Here is a 12,924-nt window from a genome sequence, read left to right as displayed (position 1 = left end):
TGTGGTTTTAGTGTCAAGGTTACAGGGTTGTGGTTAGGTTTATGGTAAGGGTTAGGCAAACATCTTTGATGGTTAGGGTAAGCAGCTAGAGAAAGCATGATGTCACGTCTGGTTTGCCACAAGGATAGCAAACCAGACGTGTGTGTGGGGGGGTGGGGGGTGGGGGGAGAGAGATCATGGAAAAATGTGGTCCAAGAGTTTACTGCTAGGGTCACTCCCACAGAGGTGGTTTTAAGTACTTTGACAGGTGTTTATAGGTGTGTGTGCAGCTCCAACCATCACAGTTGTGCAGTCTGGTGATTATTTCAGCCTAAGGGGGTATAGCTGTAGACCACTGGGCTGAGGCAATATATATATAAATGAAACTTTTTTTTTTGCTGCTGTGAAAGGACAAAATGAGCAGTATGTAAGTTAATGCATAACAATAACAATGGCATCAAACACCTGCCAAGAAAAAAAGTATATTCCTGTTGTATTAGATGCAAACTGTATCCACTAACAGTGAACTATTGTTGTCAGTGCAGTCAGAGTGAGTATGGCACTAGTTACTGTAATGATAGCAGCAACAGCAGTGCAGACCTGTCATTCTGGTCGGCAGAGGCTGGCACATCCAGACCCCAATAAAACAGCCAGACTGATATATCAGCCTGACGTGAGCACAGTCTGTTCTTTCTTGGCAGTGGAGACTCTGAGCAGCAGGGGAGACGTGTGATCAAACCCAGCGTGTGATCAGTCATGATTCACCAGTGTCGTCTGATAAGCAAAAGCTGTGTGAACGTGCTCTGGATGACAGAGAGATGAGAGAAACGGTGTTCCTGCTCCTCCCGTCTGTCAGCGTGCCAGCTTCTTTCAATTTACTGGCTGAGCTGATACCTGCATGTCCTCAATTGTCTTATTTCTTTGTGACTTTGTTTCCTAACTTTACTTAACCCACCCATTCACCTTGCCTTTGCTGGTTTTTTGTTTTTCAGTTATCCTTTACTGCCCTCTAGTGGATAAACTGCAGAGTGCAGTCACTGGAGGTTAGCTTGGAAACACACAAGGATCCACAGTGGGGACCCTAAAAGCTAGCCACGTTTATTGTATAGCACCTCTCAACAGCAGTGTTCATGCAGAAGCATCAGGACATGCTTCTGCATGAACAGGAACAACAATGATGGCAGATTTACAAATGTTTAAATATAAATTGAAATATACACAGAACTAAGGTAAAGACTTGAAGCAGTGCTGATGTGGTCAAACTGAGTAAATAAAGCCACAGAGTCATAGAACTTACACTTAGGTCCATATATATTTGGACAGTGACAGCGTTCTGTACATCACCTCGACGGATTTTAAATGAAACAACTCAGATGCAGCTGAAGTGCAGAGTTAAGCTTTAGATCAGTGGGTTGAACAAAAAAAATGCTTAAAAATGTTTGGAACTAAAGCAGTTTTTAACACGATCCCTTCATCTCAGGGGCTCAAAAGTAATTGGACAAAAGAAATAACTGAAAATAAAATGTTCATTTCTAATACTTGGTTGAAACCCCTTCAGCAGCCTGAATGAACTCGCGGACTCGCTGGTTTCCTCCTTTTTCATGCTCTGCCAGGCCTTTACTGAAGCGGCTTTCAGTTGCTGTTTCTTTGAAGGCCGTTCTGTCCAAAGTTTAGTCTTCAACAAGTATAATGGAGGTTCAGTTGGGCTAATATCAGGGACTGACTTGGCCGTTCAAGAATATTCCACCTCTTTGCTTTGATAAACTCCTGGGTTGCTTTGGCTGTATGGGTCATCGTCCATCTGTATTATGAAACGCTGCCCAATCAATCTGACTGCATGTAGCTGGATGTGAGCAGACAGCTCTGAATGACTTCGGCTGCTTCTGTCACATCATCATAAACACTAGTGTCCGAGTGCCACTGGCAGCCGTGCGCGCCCCAGCCATCACCCTGCCTCCACCGTGTTTAACAGATGATGTGTATGCTGTGGATCATGAGCTGTTCCACACCTTCTCCATACGTTTTTTCTCGCCATCATTCTGGTAGAGGTGGATGTCATAAGTCCAAAAATGTTTTTGATCTGTGCTGGCTTTTTTAGATGTGTTTTTAGCAGAGTCCAATCATACCTTTCTGCTCTTGAGGCTTATGAGTAGCTTGCACCCTGCAGTGAACCTTCTGTGTTTACTTTCATGCAGTCTTCTCTTTATGGTACACTTGGATACGCTGACCTCCCGGACAGTGTTGTTCACTTGGTTGGCTGTCATGAAGCGGGTCCTCATCTCTGTGGAAATTATTCTGCAATCATCCACCTCTTTTGTCTTTTGTGGACGCCCAGCCTTCTTGCATGTCTGAGTTCACCATTGCTCTCTTTGTTTCTCAGGATGGATTTTTTTGTCACTCCTACTGTTGTAGAATTTTTCTAGGGGTTTTTTTTTTCTGTTTTTGCAGCGTAAGGATGGCTTGTTCCATCTGCATGTTGTCTGTTCACAGTAAAATCTTCCAAATGCAACCACCACACCTCAAATCAACTCCATGCTTTTATCTGCTTAATTGATAAAGACATAACGCAGGAATTGCCCACACCTGCCTGTGAAATCAATGTTGAGTCAATTGTCTGCATACTTTTGGTCACTTTAAAAAAGAGGGTGGGACATGTTAGGGAGCTGAATTCCAGTTTGAATTTGGATAAATCTCTGATGCTCTTCCACAGCATGTCTTTATCCTGTTTTCCTTCTCTCACCTCAACCGGTCGCAGCAGATGGCCCCGCCCCTCCCTTTTTCCTTCCCACTGTCGCCAAAGCGCTTGCTTGCAGGGGGTCATATGATTGTTGGGTTTTTCTCTGTATGTATTATTGTAGGGTCTGCCTTACAATATAAAGCACCTTGAGGTGACTGTTGTTGTGATTTGGCGCTGTGTAAATAAAACTGAATTGAATTGAACTAAAATGATTCCCTCAGATGAAAGCTGGGAGTCTACACATTATGTCCATTGTTGCTGGAATATGTTTCAGTAAACAGGTAAAAACCTAAACTCATGTCAGGGTCCAAATATACATCTGTATTTCTGGGGGGCTTATGCACAGAGGAGTTGAGAGGTGGGGATCCCACTGTTATCATTATTCTTAAAAGATTTTGGCTCAATAGTTCACATGGCCATGGTCCAAAAAAGGCAGACTCCAGTATGTGAATAATATACTGGATACTCGATACTTTGGTGTCACAGTTCGATATTTTTTCGATACAAAAAAAAGTTCATGTCTTTTTAATTTGTCACTTATTAAAATTATAAATATATATTTTAACTCAAACGTACAGTTTTTAAATTTAATGTTCCTGAAACAACAAAGTAATAAAAAAATAAATCTATCTGATCGAGAAATCCCTCATCTTTGGAAAAGAGAGTTTGTTTCAGAGAAATGGCTCTTTCAAAATAAAAGCTATACTATACGCTTCTTCTGGGCTATATTCTCAGCAGCATATTAAACATATCAGGTCCCCATAAGGAGAATCATGTGCTAACGGCTGTCTAAATGACTCGGGTAAAGTTTGTAGCATGCGTGCTTGTTGTTTTTGTCTGCTTCCACTTGTCTTTGCACTAGGATGCTGTCGGAGTAAATGTGCAGTCATATTCGTTGTGTTCCCACTAGTGCTCGCAGCGTTAATCTCGTTGAAATGACGTTAACACCACAACACGGCAAATCTCCGTTAACGAGCTACCGCGGATCGCCCCGTGCGTGGGGCTGGACGGCCAACACGTTAACGAGCTAACTGCGCTAACGCAGTAGTTCCCACCCATGTAATTGAGCGTGGCACATCCGACATAGTGTTTTACTTTTGTCCATGACGCGCTTACCTTCAGGGTCATACGTCACATTAAGACCAAGATAGTTCCAAACGCCAGATCTGAATGAGGGTGAGGGAGGTTCAGTTTGCCATGTTGCAACGAGAGCTTAACTTCTGTCTCGCTAGCTTGCCCTGCGCTCAGTGAATCTGCGTTCGACTACTCCGCCTAGGCTAGAAGGAAAGTTGATCAAATAAATTTTGTATTGTTTGATACACAAGCGTACCGAACCGAAAGCACTGTATCGAACGGTTCAATATCGATACGAGCACCCCTAATATATATAAAAAAACCACCCAGCACGCCCCTGCGGGCGGTTTATCCTTCAAGCTCGGGTCCTCTACCAGAGGCCTGGGAGCTTGAGGGTCCTGCGCAGTATCTTAGCTGTTCCCAGGACTGCGCTCTTCTGGACAGAGATCTCCGATGTTGTTCCCGGGATCTGCTGGAGCCACTCGCCTAGCTTGGGAGTCACCGCACCTAGTGCTCCGATTACCACGGGGACCACCGTTACCTTCACCCTCCACATCCTCTCGAGCTCTTCTCTGAGCCCTTGGTATTTCTCCAGCTTCTCGTGTTCCTTCTTCCTGATATTGCTGTCATTCGGAACCGCTACATCGATCACTACGGCCGTCTTCTTCTGTTTGTCTACCACCACTATGTCCGGTTGGTTAGCCACCACCATTTTGTCCGTCTGTATCTGGAAGTCCCACAGGATCTTAGCTCGGTCATTCTCCACCACCCTTGGGGGCATCTCCCATTTTGACCTCGGGACTTCCAGGTTATACTCGGCACAGATGTTCCTGTACACTATGCCGGCCACTTGGTTATGGCGTTCCATGTATGCCTTGCCTGCTAGCATCTTGCACCCTGCTGTTATGTGCTGGATTGTTTCTGGGGCATCTTTACACAGCCTGCACCTGGGGTCTTGCCTGGTGTGATAGACCCCAGCCTCTATGGATCTTGTACTCAGAGCTTGTTCTTGTGCTGCCATGATTAGTGCCTCTGTGCTGTCTTTCAGTCCAGCTTTGTCCAGCCACTGGTAGGATTTCTGGATATCAGCCACCTCCTCTATCTGCCGGTGGTACATACCGTGCAGGGGCCTGTCCTTCCATGATGGTTCCTCGTCTCCCTCCTCTTTCTTGGGTTTCTGCTGCCTGAGGTATTCACTGAGCACTCGGTCAGTTGGGGCCATCTTCCCAATGTATTCTTGGATGTTCCTTCAGCCTCAGGGTGCTGGACTTGGGGTGAAACCCTCCATGCATGGTCAGGAGCTTTCTTGTCTTTATGTCAGTGGCTTCTATCTCCTCCTTTGGCCAGCTTATTACCCCAGCAGGGTACCTGATCACGGGCAGGGCGTACGTGTTGATGGCCCGGATCTTGTTCTTACCATTCAGCTGACTCCTCAGGACTTGCCTGACCCTCTGCAGGTACTTGGTGGTTGCAGCCTTTCTAGCGGCCTCTTCATGGTTCCCATTTGCCTGCGGGATCCCCAGGTACTTGTAACTGTCCTCTATGTCTGCAATGTTGCCTTCTGGTAGTTCAATCCCCTCAGTTCTGACTACCTTCCCTCTCTTTGTTACCATCCGACTACACTTCTCCAGTCCGAACGACATTCCAATGTCATTGCTGTATAGCCTGGTAGTGTGGATCAGTGAATCGATGTCTCGTTCACTCTTGGCATACAGCTTGATGTCATCCATGTACAGGAGGTGGCTGACAACTGCTCCGTTCCGTAGTCGGTATCCGTAGCCAGTCTTGTTAATGATCTCACTGAGGGGGTTCAGGCCTATGCAGAACAGCAGTGGGGACAGAGCATCTCCTTGGTAGATCCCGCACTTGATGGTAACTTGTGCTATGGGCTTGGAGTTGGCCTCTAGTGTTGTACGCCACATCCCCATTGAGTTCCTGATGAAGGCTCTTAGGGTCCCATTGATCTTGTACAATTCTAGGCATTCCAGTATCCAGCTGTGGGGCATTGAGTCATAGGCCTTCTTGTAATCAATCCAGGCAGTGCACAGGTTGGTCAGTCTGGTCTTGCAGTCTCGGCTGATTGTTCTGTCTACCAGTAGCTGGTGTTTTGCACCTCTGGTATTCTTGCCAATTCCTTTCTGTGTCCCGCTCATGTATTGACCCATGTGCCTGTTCATCTTAGCCGATATGATGCCTGACAGGAGCTTCCATGTAGTACTGAGGCAGGTTATTGGTCGGTAGTTGGAGGGGACCGGTCCCTTCTTGGGGTCCTTGGGGATCAGGACCGTCCGGCCTTCAGTTAGCCATTCTGGGTGTCTTTCGTTAACTAGCAGCTGGTTCATTTGTGCTGCCAGACGCTCGTGGAGTGCAGTCAGCTTCTTCAGCCAGTAGGCGTGAACCATGTCGGGCCCTGGTGCTGTCCAACTCTTCATACTGGAGACCCTTTCTTGGATATCTGCCACTGTGATGGTTACTGGACCCTGTTCAGGGAGGTCGCTGTGGTCTGCCCTCAGATCCTCTAGCCACTGAGCATTGCCGTTATGGGTTGCATCCTTTTCCCATATGCTCTTCCAGTATTGCTCCGTCTCCAGCCTTGGTGGTGCTGTTCTCTTATTGTTCCCTTGCCACTGAGAGTACACCTTTGCTATCTCTCTGGTGTACCTCCTCAAGCGGCTGGCCAAGGCTGTGAGTCTTTGCTTGGCAGTTTCCAAGGCCTCAGGTATGGACAGCTTGCTGTATTTCTTAGGCACCTTATTTGTCGCACCTTTCTGCAACTCCGTTAGTTGGCTAACCTCCCTCCGTGCTACTTTGATCTTGCCCTCTAGCCTCCTTCTCCATGGAGGGTACTGCCCCTTGTGGCTGTTCAACTTGTAGCCAAGCATCTCACTGATCACTGCTGCCGTATTGTAGATCAGCTTGTTAGTGTCGGTAATCGTGGTTGTAGGTATTGCCCGTAGTGCTGCATTAACATCATCTAGCAGACCTTCTGAGGGTACTTCACGTAATCTTGGTAACCGGCTACGGGGGATCCAGGTTTCAAGCTTGGCCATGATCCTATTTTTCAGGTCAGTTCCTCTCGCACTCAACGATCCTTCTCCTATCGCACTTGGGGCTATGTACCCAATCTCGGGTGGGGGTGATGATATCTCCCCCCTGACCTGGCGTCCTGACTCCTCCTTGCCGTAGCATTTGTGTTGTACCTCGTCAATCTCTAGCTGTGAGAGCAGTCCCTTCTTTCGAATGTTGGAACACTGAGCTACTAGTTGTTTCGCCGTCATTGTGGATGTTGGGTATCGAAGAAGGAGGAGACAGAATTCCGTTCGGTCTTGCTCCCCCGCCCTCTTAGCCAGGGAGCACAGCCATTTATTTACATCCGGCAACAGCACAGCAACAACAACAACAACACACAGGGTGCCCTCTCACCCCGGAAGGACGCACCATCGCAGCGAGAGGGCGTCACCCGTCGCTATGGTAACATAAACAAAACATAACTGTATAAACAGAACCCCGAACAGCCCTGACTCGCTACATAGCCCCCACCTAAGGACGACCCCATTACCCCACACAAAGTCCTGCAAATGTCCAGGTGCCTTCATTTGGTGCACCAGCCGGTCTCAACCAGTGGGGGAAAAGTCACTCGGGTCAGAACATAGAGTGCCACCATCATCCCCTGCCCCGGCGTCGGCCAGAGCGAGCAGTCGGTACGGTGAGAGCCTGTCCCGGTGCAACACCACCATGCGCCCCAGGCCCGGCATGCGGATGCGGTAGACCACTTCTGTTAGCCGCTCCACGACCTCCGCCGGCCCTTGCCAGTGACTGCACAGTTTGGGGGACACTCCTCTCTTGCGGACCGGGCAGTACACCCAAACCTTGTCGCCTGGCATGAAAACACCCCCTTGGTGCTGGCCTGGGCCTGGCGGGTATAGTCATGAACCACCTGCAGCCGCTCCCTCAGCCTGCTGTGCCTGAACACCAGATCCACAGGCGTCCGGAGCTCCCGTCCAAACATCAGAGTGGCAGGTGTGCACTGGCTGGACTCCTGAACCGCAGTCCGATACGACCAAAGGACCAGGGGCAGATGTCGGTCCCAATCCCGCTGGTGGTGGCTGGTGAGAATGGCGAGCTGGGTGGCCAGCGTGCGGTTGAAGCGCTCAACCAAGCCATTGCTTTGCGGGTGGAGCGGTGTAGTTCTCGTCTTCTCCACCCCCAGCCGCCAGCAGATCTCCCCGAAGACCTTCGATTCGAAGTTACCCCCCTGGTCACTGTGGAGCTCAGCCGGGACCCCAAAATGGGTGAACATCTTCTCCACCAGCTTCTCGGCCGTCGTCGTTGCGCTCTGATCCGCCACCGCGTAGGCCTCTGGCCACTTCGTGAAATAGTCCATAGCCACCAACACATACTGGTTCCCTGACTCTGTGACGGGGAAAGGCCCTAGGACGTCCACTCCAACTCTTTCTATTGGGGCCCCCACCAGGTACTGCTGAAGGGGGGCAGTGGAGCGTTGAGTTGGGCCCTTCTGTGCCGTGCAGGTGTCACAGCAGTGCACATGAAGTTCCACATCCCCTCGACAGCCAGGCCAGTAGAACCGTCCCCTGAGGCGGCGGAGAGTTTTGGCGTTCCTATAGTGTCCTGCCCCCACCGAGCCGTGGACCAGCTCAAGCACCTGCGACCGCAGCGACCGAGGCACCAACAGCTGCAGGAGATCTCTGCCCTGACCGGGGGCCCGCCATCTCCGGTACAGGAGGCCGTCGTGGGTCTCCAGATTGTTGTGCTGGGAGTAGTAGGCCTTCACCTCGGGCTCCTGTCCCGACACCCCCGTCCAAGCGGGGCATTGCACCGCCTCCAGCCAGGCCCCCACCTGAACCAACGTCGCATCGGCCTCCTGCTCCCGCTTCAGCTGCTGCATTGTCAATGGGAGCCACCCCCCTCCGCCAGCTGTGGCCTGAGCAGTAGCCACCCCCAGCACCTCCTGGGCCCGCTCCTCCTGTCGCAGGCAGTAGCGGCACTCGATGGCTACGCAGGGCTGTCTGGAGAGGGCATCAGCGTTGCCATGCTGTCGTCCTGCCCGATGCTGGATCTCGAAGTCATAGCCCTGAAGGACCTCCAGCCAGCGGGCCACCTGCCCTTCTGGGTGTTTGAAGTTCAGGAGCCAAGTCAGAGACACATGGTCAGTGCGCAGGAGGAACCAGCAGCCGTGCAGATAGGGCTGGAAGTGCCGCACCGCTAGCACTACGGCCAGCAGCTCCCGCCGGGTCACGCAGTAGTTCCTCTCGGCTCACCCCAAGGCACGAGTGAAGTACGCCACCACCCATTCTCCAGCCTCGTCCTGCTGGGAAAGGACCGCCCTGACTCCTACATTGCTAGCATCAGTGTCCACAATGAAAGGTTGCCGGGCGTCAGGGTAGGCCAGGACTGGGGCTCTGGTGAGGGCCTCCTTCAGCTGTGCAAAAGCCGCAGCACAGGCATCCCCCCAGCCAAACAGCTGTCCCTTGTCAGTCAGGCGGTGGAGGGGGCTGGCCATCGTCGTGAACCCCTTGATGAACCGACGGTAGTAGGAGGCTAGGCCCAGGAAGCTCCGCAGTTCTTGGACATTCGAGGGAGTCGGCCAGTCCCGGACCGCAGCCACTTTTGCGGGGTCAGTGGCGACACCTCAAGCGCTGATCACGTGGCCCAAGAACGTGGTGTCTCTCGCCAACAGCCGGCATTTCGCGGGGTTGAGCCGCAGCCCAGCTCGTCGGATGGCACTCAAGACCTCGCTCAGGTGAGACAGTGCACTGTCGAAGTCACCACCGTGCACCAACAGGTCATCCAGGTACACAACGCAGCGGCTACGAGGGATATCCATGAGCACCCTGTCCATCAGCCTCTCAAACGTCGCTGGCGCATTGCAGAGCCCAAATGGCATGACCCTGAACTGCCATAGCCCCTGTCCAATGGTGAATGCAGTCTTAGGCCTTGCTTCGGGGGCTAGTAACCGCTGCGTAGGTCGAGGGAGCTGAAACAGCTGGAGCCGGTAACGTAATCTAGGGCCTCGTCGATCCGCGGAAGCGGGTACGAGTCCTTCTTGATGACTGCATTGAGACGGCGAAAGTCCACGCAGAACCTCGGGCTGCCATCCTTCTTCCCCACCAGAACCACAGGTGCCGCCCATGGGCTATTGGACGACTCGATCACCCCAGCCGCAGCCATCTCACGGCTCTTCTCCTCCGCTACCTGCCGTTTTGAGAGGGGCAGCCGGTGTGGGCGCAGATGGATGGGCTGGATGGTGTGCTGGACCAGACTCGTCTGCCTACAGTCTTTGTCACTGGCGGCAAAGATGTCCACATTCTCATCCAGGAGGCACCTCAACTGCTGGCACTGGTCGACGTTGAGGCCTGCGCTGCTGCGCTGCCAAAGGTCATCAACAGCCTCGATGGTCTCAGTCGAGGGAGGTTTGTCGGGCTGAGAGGCTGAGGCTGAGGCGAGTGGAGATGACCCGGAGCCACCAGCATCTGAAATCTGCTGAGCGGCAGCTGCCTGATGCCTGTCTCGTCTGGTCCCCTCCGCTCCTTGCTTTTGGCCGCGCTGGAGGACAAAAGTCTCTGCGTCAAGAGTGATAGCCAGCTTCACGGTGTCGACGCAGGCCCCCCAGCGGCTCAGCAGATCCAGGCCAATGATGCACTGGTCTTGAATGTCCCCCGTCACTGTCATCAGCTGGGTGTCTGTGGGCAACCAACCCTTCACCAGTTGCCTTCACCTCCCCCTCCCCGTCGCAGTCTGCGGCTCTGATTTGGGGGTAGTTTGGGGGGGGGGGCACCTGCTGGTTAGGTCGCGAGGTGTGTATGTGTATGTGTTATGTGTTAGTCCCCATAGGGAAATAGTTCCTCTGCATTTAACCCATTCACCCAGTGAAGCAGTGGGCAGCCACCAGTGCAGCGCCCGGGGAGCAGTAGGGACGGTACCTTGCTCAGGGGTACCTCAGGGTAGCCGTTCAGTGGAGTCGAACCCCCGACCTTCCGATCATGGGGCCACCACTCTACCTACTGAGCTATCCCTGCCCCCTGGTGAGCACCAGCTCGGCCCTTTCAGCCTCAAGGAGCGCCTCACGGAGGGTCTGAGGCATGGCCAGGCGGACGTGTTGGCGTAGTCGGTCTGGGAAAAGTCCTCGCAGAAAAGCATGCAGGCTAAGCTCCTCACGGGCTGCTGCTGGAAACTCCGAGTAGCCACAACGAGCATACAGCAACACGTCTACTGCAAAGGTGCCCAGGCTCTCCCCCGGCTGACGGCTCCGGTTGGTCAGCCGCTCTCTGTTCTAATCAGTGGAGTGCCGCTGTCCGAATTGCCTCTTGAGTGCCGCGGTGAGGGCCTGGAGCTTATGCTGCTCTGCCGGGGCTAGGTCAAGGAGTATCTGCAGTGCATCTCCCTCTAATGCTAGCGCTAGGTGTGTAGCAGTCTCCTCTTCGCTCCAGCCACTATGTCTGGTGGCCAGCCGCACTTGTGAGAGGTAGGGCTCTAGCGGGGTTAGCCCGTTGTATTTCGGTACCTTAACTGGCATGGTAGGTATAACTGCTCGCAGTTGGGGGCTCGGCGTGTGGGTCGACAGAGGTAGCCCATGAAGCATTGCCCTAGCATCTGTCGCGACAGGCCGCCGCCGCGGTGCGCTCGCGCCATCTGGACCCATCGGGGGACTTACATGGCCGCTCACATCCTCTCTCTTCAATCGCCAGCTTCCCAAGCGGGGAATGTTCTCCTCGACAGCTTGCTCCAGCCTCTGAATGTCTCTCTCCATTACGGCGAGGGTGAGCTATCCCACTTCTGACACCAGTGTGGCGAGCTCAGACAAGGAGGAGACAGAATTCCGTTCAGTCTTGCTCCCCCGCCCTCTTAGCCAGGGAGCACAGCCATTTATTTACATCTGCCAGAAGAACACTGCCGCTAGCTAACTGCTCAGCATGGCAACAGCACAGCAACAACAACAACAACACACAGAGCGCCCTCTCACCCCGGAGGGACACACTGTCGCAGCGAGAGGGCGTCACCCGTCACTATGGTAACATAAACAAAACATAACTGTATAAACAGAACCCCGAACAGCCCTGACCCGCTACAATATATATATATATATCGTATATATATCGTATATATATATATTAGGGGTGCAACGATACACAAAATTCACGGTTCGGTTCGGTTCGATACTTTGGTGTCACGGTTCGATATTTTTTCGATACAAAAAAAATGTTCATGCCTTTTTAATTTGTCATTTATTAAAATTATAAATATATATTTTAACTCAAAAGTACAGTTTTTAAATTTAACCCTAACCCTTGTGCGTGTTTTTTATTTTGACAGCGAATGCGCACCTGCGGACCACTTATGTGCAGCCCTGGTTATTTAGCTCGTCATATCGCAGCCACAGAAATTCTTTTGTCCATGAAACCATAAAGCTGCACTTTCTTTTTGCCTTATAGTCTGATTTGTCATAACTTCTCCGTTTTGTGGTAAGCTTTTCTTTGGCTGTCACTTCTTCACCCTGACCTGTCTTATTTGGCTCAACAGAACTAAAATATAAATCCTGCTGCTTTTACACACGGACTCACATAAGCTCAGCGATTCTCTGCGCGATCAACCTCTCACATGTTTAAGCTTGCTGCGGGAGATTTCACTTGTCATGTTTGCATAGTAAGCTAACGATTAATAAGACGATGTCAGAGGAATTGGTGCACAAATTATCATCACTCACAGATCAGTGCTGTCGCTCTCTATACAATATATATATATCCATAGGTCCCTCATCCTATAGTGGTGGTAGACAAACAGAAGAAGACGGCCGTAGTGATCGATGTAGCGGTTCCCAATGACAGCAATATCAGGAAGAAGGAACACGAGAAGCTGGAGAAATACCAAGGGCTCAGAGAAGAGCTCGAGAGGATGTGGAGGGTGAAGGTAACGGTGGTCCCCGTGGTAATCGGAGCACTAGGTGCGGTGACTCCCAAGCTAGGCGAGTGGCTCCAGCAGATCCCGGGAATAACATCGGAGATCTCTGTCCAGAAGAGCGCAGTCCTGGGAACAGCTAAGATACTGCGCAGGACCCTCAAGCTCCCAGGCCTCTGGCAGAGGACCCGAGCTTGAAGGATAAACCGCCCGCAGGGGCG

Source organism: Astatotilapia calliptera, chromosome 14, assembly GCF_900246225.1.
Source record: "Astatotilapia calliptera chromosome 14, fAstCal1.2, whole genome shotgun sequence".
Taxonomy (NCBI): Eukaryota; Metazoa; Chordata; class Actinopteri; order Cichliformes; family Cichlidae; genus Astatotilapia; species Astatotilapia calliptera.
Note: the sequence above shows the minus strand (reverse complement) of the source record.